At 40.5% G+C, this 12,130-nt stretch overlaps 1 protein-coding gene across 1 annotated transcript in view; it reads left to right on the forward strand.

The window, feature by feature from the left end:
• SNX31 (sorting nexin 31) overlaps positions 1-12,130 on the forward strand; it is a 553,376-nt gene that overhangs the window by 340,037 nt on the left and 201,209 nt on the right. The window lies entirely within an intron of this gene.

Consider the following 12,130-nt stretch of genomic DNA (forward strand, 5'->3'; position numbering starts at 1 on the left):
CTGTAGGGTATTTGTTGGGTTTAGTTTGGCTATTTGTCTGCTGAAGAATGTTGAAGCAGTAATTGATTTATTTGACATATTCTTGATATCTGAACTATAGTTTTGAAAGAGAACTGTATGATGTAACAATTTAGCTTGCAATACACAATGCTCCCCTTCATCACCCTAGTCCTAACCCTAAAACCCTGTCTATGGGAAGGTGGGCTGAGAATTTTGTGTGTGAGATTATATTTGGAATTATTATAGTAAATCTTAACATTAGTGTTTGAGTACAATGTCCCCTTCGGCATAAGCCAAGCACATGCAGCAGCTGGAGAGACTACAGAGGTTCCTGACCAGGAAAATCCAGGGTCTCAAACACCTGTCCTATTCAGATAGGCTAAAATCCCTGTCCCTCTACTCAGTCTCATACAGACTGCTCAGAAGTGACCTGTGTCTGGCATATAAGACCATCTCAGACCCAGCCCTGATGGAGTTGCTGCATATCCGTAAGTCAAACTCCACTCGTGCAACCCGCATGCAAGACCTCAACTTGGTTTGTGACATTAATAGAACTTGTTGGCAGCTTAGATTTATGTCCCAAAGACTCTCCCATCTGTGGAATAGAGACCCCCTCTCCATGTCAAGCAGAGTACCTCACTAGCCCTCTTTAACAGGAACCTGGATGAATGGATGGGAAACAGAAAATACACCCCTGGGATCCCACCTGGGATCCCACCTGTGTCCCTGCTGGACAGGGGGAAACAGATGCTGACTGTGGGAAAATGGGCAAAATTCTTGACTAGGCATATAAGGGCCTCTGGGCCAAAAGCCTAGTATCGACCTATGAATCTATGCCACAGAAGTTTGTAACAGCTGAACAAGGTTAACTGTTAAAAAAAAAAAAAAAAAAAAAAAAGAACTAAACATAACAGTTTAAAGAACAAATAGCCACTACACATAGTCTCTTTAGCACTTGCAAGCACTTTACTCTTAAATGAGTCCTAGCCTGTAAGAAAAGGTGTATAAAACTACGGTTTGCATGTTATGGCAGTAGATAATTGTACTAAAAAAAAAATTATCCCAGAAAAAAGAATAAAAATGTAATAAGATCAGTAAGGGTTTGTAGTGACAATATTAATTAGATAAAATCAATTATTAGTGACAATATTGAGATAAAACCAATTAAGCAAGGTAGATAGCAAATACTGAATGTAAGTAATATGCTGAAAGTACATAACATTATATTTGTTGCTTACTGTCACAGTTGAGTATATAGATGAGACATAGCAAAACAAGTTCTGTTAAGTTCAAAATAAAATGCAGCTACTTTCTGTTTTCACACTTGCAAAACATATCCATTGGTTTGTGTAGCTTGTAAACAGGAAGAAGAAATGTACTTGTAAATCTGGTCTGACTGAAACATCTAGTATAGGTCTGAAATGTTCTGTAACCCAGAGTAATCAGTGCGCTTTCAGCACTCAAATGACTCAAAACTACAGAGTATAACTACTGAAGCTATCCAGCTAGTTATTGAGGTTTGTTTATAGCAATAACCATACTGTCCGAGAGTAAATATCAGCTGAATTCCCAAAACAAGACCAAAGCTGGTGCATACATATGTGAACAGTTTCATGAAGACTGGTTTGCTTCAGCTGGTGTTTGAATAATAAATTTGTTTCCATTACAGCTGAAAGTTAGTCGCTCGGTATTTCATCTGGAAATTGATTTTTTTTTTCAAGCAGATTTTTACAGAGTGGTGATACTTTCTGCCAGGCTAACTTAATTTGTTGTGGAAGATGATCCTATAAGAATTTATGTCCTTGCCAGACAAACATTTTTTTTCTTTTTTGTGGATGTTCGTAATTTACGGACATCTTGATAGTTTAAGATTCTGACATGTATTTGTCTAGGTCGGTTTAGTGGAGACGTACTTTTTAGGGCTCGATGTACTCGTTCAATTATAATATTTTTTGCTGACGACTTTTATAGCATTGCTGTGATTATGGAGCGCAGAGCTGGCAGCCAGGTAGAATGATTGTAGCTCACTGGTAGACCTATAATAATAAGTTTGTTGTGCCTGCTAATAGTCTCAAGATCCAGAAGTTTATATTTATGCATTGCATCTATATTACATAATCAAACTTTTAAAAGTCGAACATCATATGGTCAATGCCATATGATTGAAATTTTAAGTATTTGAAAATGTAATAAAAAAAGTAAACCAAAGGAAAAAACCTACCTGTAAGGTTTAAGCAGGGGGGGAGCACCCCTGCACCCCCCAGCTCTTTAAATGTACCAAGTCTGAGATTGCAGTACAGTGCAGAAAAGGGAAATCTTCCCATTCCACACTGTACGGACATCTCCACTGAAACGTTCGAACTTTTAAAAGTTCGATCATATGGTGTCACCCGTATGATGTTCGAACTTTTAAGAGTTTGCCAACATGATATAGACCCGTCTTTATTGTTAGGTTCCTGGATCATTTCAGTTCTTTTTTATTTTTATCAAGCATTGTGATGCTTTTATTGTTAGTTTGCTGGATAATTTCAGTTTTTTTTTTCATTTTTATCCTTGCACAAAATGATTATTTCCTCAGAAACATCCATTCTGGTAGCTATGTCTGTTAAAGTTGCACTGATGCTTTTCATTTGATATGCTTGTTGTTGAATTGCTTTTGTTGTAGGGTAGAAGGGCTATTTTAAGTTGTTCTAGAATGACGTGTTGCTCCATTTTGGATTTAGTAGTAGTGGATGTCTTCTCTTTTATTGCTGTTCTGCATCTTTTGCTATGATTATCTTTCTTGTGTGTAGGCAGTGCTGATAGTTTTGTTTTTGAACTTTGCATTTCCATATCATCAAAGTCATTAGCTATTTTAAGTTAAATATGTAATATGAAATTAGAAAATGGAATATATTTTCAATTTCCAGCTAATTATTTTCCTCAAGGTTTCTCGCAGCAAGGCACATAGGATTGATTCTCAACACATGTTTTTCTTGACAGTAGACCAGGCGAATACTTAAGATATGTGGAGGGGAAAAAAAATCACTTTTTTATCTGCATTTGCTGTTTGAGTTATACTTTGGTCATGTTGGGGTGATTTAAATTTTGTTGTGTGGATGTATTTGGATTTGACAGAATTTTTTTTTTATTGGAGCAATGCAAAAAGGTTAGTCATTCCTCAGTGGCCATCTATCCCCATAAAATTATTCTTATGATAGATGCTTTTGCATGTAGTTATTGTGAAAGACATTTTTTCACGTTTAACAAACGTGAATAACTTAAAAATGAAAACATAGGGTACTGTGAACTGTAAAGTAATTTGCAATACAGATCTATATAAATAATATTATTTGTATATTAATATTCAGCATTTTTTAAGCAAAATAGACGAAATAATCATAATGAGCATAATAGTGAGCCCTGAAATGATAACATGACAGAAAACACAGGAGAACACTGAACATCACTTTTTACTTTTAAAGTTTATATATATAGATAGATAGATAGATATTTTGCTGGCGTGGCAGTGGCAAGCCCTCACACCCTTCATACCAATACCAAGATTGCCATACTATGAACAAAAATGAATATTCCAAGGAAAAGCAGTCTTGGACTTTGTGTAGTCTGCATTTTTGGTCATTCAATTTCACCATTCTGGAGGTCTCAGTAACTAGTCCTGGAATTTCAAATGGTAACCTATTTTATCCACAGATTTCCTTTCATGTCACTGTTGCAGTATTCTTTACATAAGGGATTCCTTGCCAAGGGCATCCCAACATCTGGTCAGTATACAAAAGCCTTAGGAGTATATAGACGTTGTATACGCATGCTCCCAGTTCAAGGTATAGGGCTTAAAAGGTGATGTACAGATGTAAGGACCTCAGAAATGAATAGCCCTAGGAGGAACAAATATTCCTAGGAGCTAGAAGGAACATGTGCATCCAGGAGAAAGAGGAAAACCATTCCAGGCCGGGAAGATAAAACTAATATGGCAGAGCAGAAGGGGGAGGACGGAGGGAGTGAATACTGCAACAGTGAAGAGAAGGTGACTAAGGAATATTTCTAGATTTGTTCACGTAAATGTGTTGAGAGTGCAGCTCAAAAAATGAAATTTAAGTAGTTAGTCCTGGTATCATTAAAGGTATTTCAGAAATGGCAACATGTTTGTGTTGGACAGTCCTGATGAGGCAGTTACTGAACTGATAGCACACTTGTCTTTGGCACTGGAAAATCAGATGATGGATTTTTCTTCCCACACCACATGCTTAGATTAATTTTCCAGCACTGACAGTGTAGTGCAACATCAAAGGGTACTGTACTGAGTGTGTCTCCCTTTGGATGAGATGTTAAGCAGGGTCCTATCATCCTGAGTTGGTGGTAACTCAAACCCCATGCCACCTGTTAAAAAGAGTAAGGGAAGGGGGTAGTCCTGTCCTCGGTCGGCCCGAATAAAGTATTAAATAGCGTCGGTCATATTGAGCACTCAGATCTAGCGTCAGTCGCTGGCGGATGGCGCTGACCGGCGTCATATCCTCAGTCTTTTTGCGCATGGTCAAAGCGAAACGGCGTTTACCAAGTGCCGTTCGGCGTTCTGAAATTTCGTATTCTGATTTCGGGCCGAAAACTAAGTTGGGCTAAAGTACCCGTTGGGAATATTTTTGTTTTTCTTGCCTCAGTTTATTCGGATGTGTCGAAAAAGTGATAATTGTATTTCTTGTGGAAACAGATACCGCGCCAAGGGATTACCACCACTCTCCTCTCTGTATTCCGTGTTTGGGGCCTGAGCACGGCGTGGTCGGTTTAGCCGCTTTGTACTAGGTTTAATGGCGCGTCTTTAAAAGCGGCAGGTTGAGCATCTTGATGGCGGTCCTCCTACACCCGCTGCGCTCGGATCCAAAGACACCGCTACGCTAAGAAGCGCCAAAGAAAAATCGTTAAGGTCCAAACAGGATGGTGGTCCGTTCAGACAGTTCTTAAAACTACGGTGGAATCTGTAAGATCCAGCGAGGTTTCAGCTAGTCTCAGGGGTAGGAGTCAGGTCAGTTAGGCCTCCTCCTTCTGTCTCTAAGGTACCTTCCAAGGTCAGGCCTGGTTGCACTCTCCTCAGGTGTCCTAGTTCTGTTTTCTTTTCAGAAACCCTGCATTTTTGGTGAGGGAGCATTTAAATGGGAAGGTCAGGACTTCTCAGATTCGAAAGAGCTTAGGGGGGAATTTTTGCTTTCAACGCAGACCCTTAGCTATACCTCTTTCTCGGGAGGCTTCTGCCAATCCAGACTCTTTGCCTCCTGCGCCCAGATAAACCAGATAGGGTATTACGAGTGCCAGAGGCTCACTTATATATCTAAGAGCCCAACAGAAACTATTAGCCAGGGACCTATGTGTGTCAGGAGCTTGTGTAAGAATCCATTTCCATGGATAAATAAAGAGAGAGCTTTGGATAGGTGGGAAAAGTGTATAAGATGCCTCTTCCACTCTAGCAATGAGGGCTTTGAATTGCCGTTCATATGTTGAAGTACCAAATTTTTTCCTTACTCAGTTAAAATCTAAGGTAGATCTTTGGCAGATGCCTCTGATCAGGTGGGTAAGCATTCTTTGCAGTGTGGTTTCGATGCTTTACAGGCTTCTTCAGGAGGTGGCTGCCACTGGATCAGTTGATACATAGGCCATACAGCGAGATCAGAGCTTGTCAGAGCAGAACAAAGCTAGAATTTTGGATGCTCCTTTGCAGTCTGAAGTTTTGTTGTGTTCTCCTGTGAGTCTGTCTTAAAGAAAATGGAAGACAAAGCTAAGTCTATACAGACTGTTTTTTTTTTTTTGCAGAATTGCAGCCCTAATTGGCTTACCCTTCTTCTGATTTACAGTCTAGGGGCAGATCTAGATGTGGTAGGGGCAGAGCTCAGGGTTCTTTCAGGGCCTAGAGCGTGAGTTCCTGCACAATCTACAGGTGAGGGCAGGGGCCAGTCAGCAACAATCCCAATGACCTGCATCTTCAGCTGCCAGATCCTTCCTGTCTGGCAGCTCCTCTGGAGAAAGTTGACACTTTTCAAGCAAAACTGGCTTTTAGTCACCCAGGACAAATGGGTGTTGGACATTATAGACTGAGGCTACAAGTTTATTTCCACAAATTGCCTCCTTTCAAAGGTATGCCAGGCGTTCCTCCTCAGCAAGGGGTAGGGGCTCACAAACAGATTCTTCACTTCTTCAAATGGGGCTATACAGCAGGTCCCTCTGTCAGAAGTGGGCCTAGGATTTTATTCTCGATTTTATCCTGTTTCTTGTACCAAAGAAAGGAGACACTTGGAGGCCAATTTTGGATTTATCTATCCTCAACACATACCTGGACATTCCAAATTCAAAATGTTGGTGCAACAACTTCTGCCTCTGTTGGGCAAAGATCACTGGATGGTAACTCTGGATCTCAAAGAGGCTTATCTTCATGTTCCTATCAGGCCCAGTTACAGGAGATTCCTGCGTTTTTGGGCTGGATTTTACATTATCAGTTCTGCATTGCCCTTTGGCTTATCTACTGCTTCCAGGTGTTCATAAAAGGTTCTGCCTCCGTGATAGCCAAGGTTAAGAGGAATACAAATTTATCCTTATTTGGACGATTGCCTGATTCTTGCTCAAGACAAAACAAGCTACTACACCATCTACAGTATGTTATGGCAGTGTTAAGGTGCCTAGGGTATTCTGTGAATGAAACAAAGTCCAGTCTAGTACCCTCTCAAGAAATGTGCTTTCTGGGTGTGAGACTGAATACAGCTTCCCAGATGGCTTTTTTGACCCTGGACAAGCAAAGGAACACACTTTACTTCCAACAATTGTCTCTACGGTCCAGGCTGACTGCAAGGACAGTCCTTCAAGCCTTAGGGTTCATGGCATCTTGTATTCTGGTGCTTCCCAATGCCAAACTGCATATGAGGAAGTTACAATGGTATCTCAAAAATGTATGGACACAACACTGCCACGATCTGGACACTGTCATTCAGATAATACCTTCCATTCAAAGGAATTTTGTGGGTGGGCCCAGGAATGTCACCTAAACAAGGGACTCTCTGTGACCACCAGAGGCGAGTCAGATCTTAATGACAGATGCCTCGGACAAGGCTTGGGAGCACACCTCAATGGAAAATGGGTTCAAGACACGTGGCCTGCCAGACTTCAACATTTACATATCAACTTGAAGGAGATGTTAGCAGTCAATTTGCATTGATGGCTTTCAAGGATCTACTTCACCCAGGACAAGTGTTGATTCAAACAGACAACACAACTGTCATGTGGTACATCAACAAGCAAGGGGGAACCCATTCGTACCCTCTTTGCAGGCAAGCTATGATTTTGTGGGAGACTGCTCTCAGTTTGCACCTCACTCTTCAGGCAAGGTTTCTGCCAGGAGCACAGAACTCCTTAGCAGATGTTTTGAGCAGACAGATGGTGGATCCCCACGAGTGGAAGTTGGATCCTCATGTATTTCGACAGTTGACAGTGATATGGGGGACTCCTATCTGTTCGCTTCTCCACTAAATTTCCAGTTGCCAAAGTTTTGCACAAAGATGTTTCATCCAACAGCTTGGAAAGTGGATGCTCTGTCATTCAGTTGGAGCAATCTTCACGTTTATGCATTTCCTCCTCTGCCTCTCCTTCCCAAGGTGCTCTTGAAGGTCAGACAAGACAAGCCCTTCATGACATGATTCTAATAGCTCCGGATTGGCCTCGACAGCACTGGTACCCTCTGCTGAGGAGTTTAGTATGGGAGCCTCCTTGGCCTTTGCCTTCAATTCCACACCTTTTGTCTCAGGCAGGCAATCATTTCCTCAATGTCAGGATTCAGCCTGGCATATTCTGTTCTAGAACCTGGAGGGTCGCAGCTTCCTCAACAAGTTTTGAATGTTATTTTGGAGGCCAGAAGGCCTAGTACAAGGAAAGTTTATGCTGATAAATGGAGGAGATTTTTTATTTGGAGCAAAGCAAAGAGCTTTGATGTTTCCAGGCCTGATTTGAGTGTTTCTTCAATATCTTAGAATTATTAGACAAAGGGTTTGTCTTTCTCCTCTGTAAAGTTCATGCTGCAGCCATTTCTGCTCACTATGACTGTGACCCACCATTATTCTCTCATCCTTTGTTAAGCAATTTTAGAGGGGGCAAAGAACATAAGACCCCGCGTAGAGCTCCTACTCCTTCCTGGGGGATCTCAATTTTGTGTTGGAAAAACTTACTTTACCTCCTTTTGAACCTGCAGCTACGTCTGAGTTAAAGTTTTGTCTTGGAAGACTGCTTTTTTTGGCCACCATTGTCTGCTAGAAGGGTATCTGAATTACAGGCTCTCATGGCAGTTGAGCCCTTCCTGATTTTTCATAAGGATAGGGTATCTCTGCGTACTAACCCTACTTTTATGCCTAAAGTGGTTTCAGATGTGGCCTTGAACCAATCTATTCATTTGCCTACTTTTTATGCTGATCCCCAAAATAAAGGGGAGAAAATTTTGCACACTTTGGATATTCACAGGCAGTTGCGTTATTATTTGAGCAGGACTAAAGGGTTCAGGCAGTCTCAACAGTTATTTGATTCTTTTGCTTTGGGCTCTCAGGGGAAACCTGTTTCAAAACAAACTATTTCTAAGTGGATTGGCCATTGTATTGCTTTTTGTTATTCTCATCATGGTAAGGAGATTCCGGCTGGCATCAGACCTCATTCCACTAGGGCTACTGCCACTTCTACTGCTTTTTTAAGGGGTGTACTAAAGATATTTTGGAAGCAGCTACTTGGAGTTCAGTGCACACTTTTTCTAAACATTACCATCTCCCTCTTTATTCCAAATCTAGGGCTGGGTTTACCACTGCAGTCTTACAGGGCATATTAGCAGCTCCCGATGCTTTATGATTTTGCCAACCTCCCCTTACCCTTGCTTTGGGATTCTACCCACAGGCTATGACTGCAGCAATGTGAGATGAAGAACATAGTACAGTTTCGTACCTACCATAAATGTAGCTGTTCAAGATCCACATTACTGCAGTCTTATTCCTCCTTCCCTCTGTAGTTTAGAGTGGTTGTATGGTTTGGGTTGAAGATGTTGTTTGTACATGGGTTTTGGGTTTTTCTATTTTGGCTGTGGCCTTTCTTTTAGGGCCTTCTGACATCTGGGGCAAGAAAAGACTGAGGATATGACGCCGTGGGTCATGCGCTTTTAATACCATGACACACTGGCGCCAGATCTGAGCCCATGACGACGCCAGCCTAATACTTTGGTATTCGGGCCGACCGAGGACAGCGGACTACCCACAGGTTATGACTGCAGCAATGTGGATCTTCAAACATCTACATTTATGGTAGGTACAAAACTGTACTTTTCCCATACCCTGGCTAAATTTCCTCATCAGTATGACTGACTCTCCTGAAGAGAGGCCACTGGCCTAGTGGGACAAACTTTGCCAACAAAGCATAAATAAAGATGCGCCGATGAGGTCGATGTCATTAAAAATGGAGTGACTGGAAATGGACTCAACTGAACTGAGACACTAATTCATTCACAGAAGTAGAATATGAATGGGAGGAGGAACTCTTCAAAGGAGAAGCTTGCTGTGTTCACAACAGTGACACTTGACACAAGATGATTAGACTGTAGAGCATGAACTGGTTAGGTTTAGTGAAGTGAAAGTCTATGAAACATGATATTGAATAAGACTGAACCATAAAAAAAGTTAGATGTTGGCATCATCCCAGCTGGTGGTGAAAAGTTTAAGTTGTGCTCTTTTATTAAGAGGGCCATAAAAGCAGTTTTCTTCATGCATGTTTTTTTTTTCTTTGGAAAAGTTCTAGTCTAACACACTTTGCAATCATATTTACAGCTCCGTTTTTATGCAAAGGCTGAGCTGTGAACAATTTTGTTTGCGCATCTTCCTGTAACTTCTTGTATATATGTCTGCAGTTTTTTCTATAACGCTTACCATCCTTCTCATGAAATATGAGGTATGTTGCTTTATATGTCTTACCATCCACTTCAGCTAATCCACTTACATTGAGAAATAAACTGATTCTCTTGATCCAAAGTTTCCAGTTTTCTGCCAGACTTCTCCTAATGAAATCATTACAGGAAGGTGCTTCTGGGTCATATTTCCACAGAGAATTGTACTTCTGTAGTTCAAAATAAAGTCTTGGCTGCAAGTGCATTTCTGGCAGCTATCACTCTTGACACTAGGTGTTGCAGTGAGGCTCAACAGGCAGCACACAGAAGCTGTAGTCTAATTTCCACTACTTCCATACCTCAGCTGAGAGCTCTCTCAGCTCTGTGCCACATTATGTGCAAATCACCTGTCCACTAATTAGCCTTAAAGTATACACCCAGATATATAACAGACTTGACTGCATGTGGACTGTGCGTTTCATTGGAAGAATGTTTCTGCTTTCTGTCGATGCTCATCCAATGCAAGTTCATATGTATGTCATGAATTCCGCTACTTCACAAGCCAATATTGAAGCAAATGTGATGGTTGTAGCATATGTTACAGTCCATTGATGGTAAAGTCTGATAAATCCTGTTTTGCCGGTGTTGCACAATTTCTTAAGAGAAATTGAATTATTTTTGTCATTACTGCTGTGTTTCATGCATCCTGTAATGGCTGGTTTGGCAGAAGGGAACTGCACTGGTGTTCAAAGAATCTGTAAAGAATATGTTAAGTTGAGAGTATTGAAACAATGCTTCTGTGGTTCTTATTCAGCTGTAGAATAATTACTCCTTGAATGAGGACTGGTTTGTCTTCAGCAAGATGTTTATGCCACTAAAGACATGTATGGCATACCTTTACCTTACTGGAAAGAAAAAATCCAGAGAGAATATCAGTCTTGGAAAAAGATTTTGGATAAGGATTCAAAGTACAGCTTTGCACCCAGAAAATAATTTTGTGAGGAAGTATCAAATGAATTTCTGGAGTCAGTGAGAATTTCTTCCAGGACCCTTATTTTATACTGTTGTCACTGGTCCTGTTTTTTTTTTCTTTGAAGACACACATCAATCGTATCAGAGCAGTATTCTTTAAAAATACCCTAGTCTTGTTAATTTGAAAAAAGGAGGGTTTGCTGAGCAGTATAGAAGTCCCTGCTTCATTTACAGTGACTTATGATATAACTGTGAAAGTTGCATCTGACAAACCTGTATGTGCATAAGTAATAACCAAATACTGTTAAGAAGCCTCACATAAGCCTGCTGTGATGTCATGCATTATTCAGATGTGTCTGTTGCTTTTGTACATCTACTCTGCTCATTGTAAGCTTCCATCTCCTCTCAGAAATCACCCGATAACAGTGGTGACCCCCTCCCCCTCCAAAAGAAAGAACAGTAATGTCATTGGGTTTTGTCTACCCAGGCCATCTTAGTTAAAAATGATAAATTGTGAAATACTAAACTAATGTCTTTCCATTTATACATTTTGCATAGTGAATATGTGTAAAATTCTAAGATTTCATGGGAATGCTCTTGAACCAGATATTTATGTATACTAAATGTCAGTTTATCGAAGAAGTTCTTAGCTTAAGGGGTGCAAATTAGTACTGGTCTGGATGTTTGGACATGGACTGTACATAAACCATCAAGCATTATTGATGCTGTCTTTCAGCTTACCTGTAACAGGCCATTAGATGTATTAACAAGTACTGGCTGCGCAGTGAAACACAATTTGCTGCTGTCTCAATTCCTTTAAATTTTGTGGCACAGTAGGAAATTGATATATCCAATTCTTCAAGGTAGACTGGATCATCAGTGTTGCATAGATATTAGAACATTAAGAACATGGGAAGTTTTATTGCTTTTTTTTTTGCAATTTTATATGAAATCTTGATTAGGTCAAAGATGTCTAGAATGCTGTCTACAGTACAGAACAGAGGTGTTCAGTAAATGCCTGATACTTTTGGTGTATGATTAAATGCATTGGCTCTGAATGCAAGCTACTAGAAAATATACCATTTTATGCAATTAATGTTTTCATACTGTATTACATTTTATAGGCCTCCTCAGATTCTACTTTGAGATATTAGATTCTACTTGCTCCCGCAATGGTCAGTGAAATATTGTGATGGTGAAATATGAAGGCATTGTGTTTGTGCTACAGGTGCAGTCTATAAACTACAGAAACCAAACGTTCATCTAGCTCTCCGC

Source organism: Protopterus annectens, chromosome 6.part0 (assembly GCF_019279795.1).
Source record: "Protopterus annectens isolate FY-2018-M chromosome 6.part0, PAN1.0, whole genome shotgun sequence".
In the NCBI taxonomy this organism is placed as follows: domain Eukaryota; kingdom Metazoa; phylum Chordata; order Ceratodontiformes; family Protopteridae; genus Protopterus; species Protopterus annectens.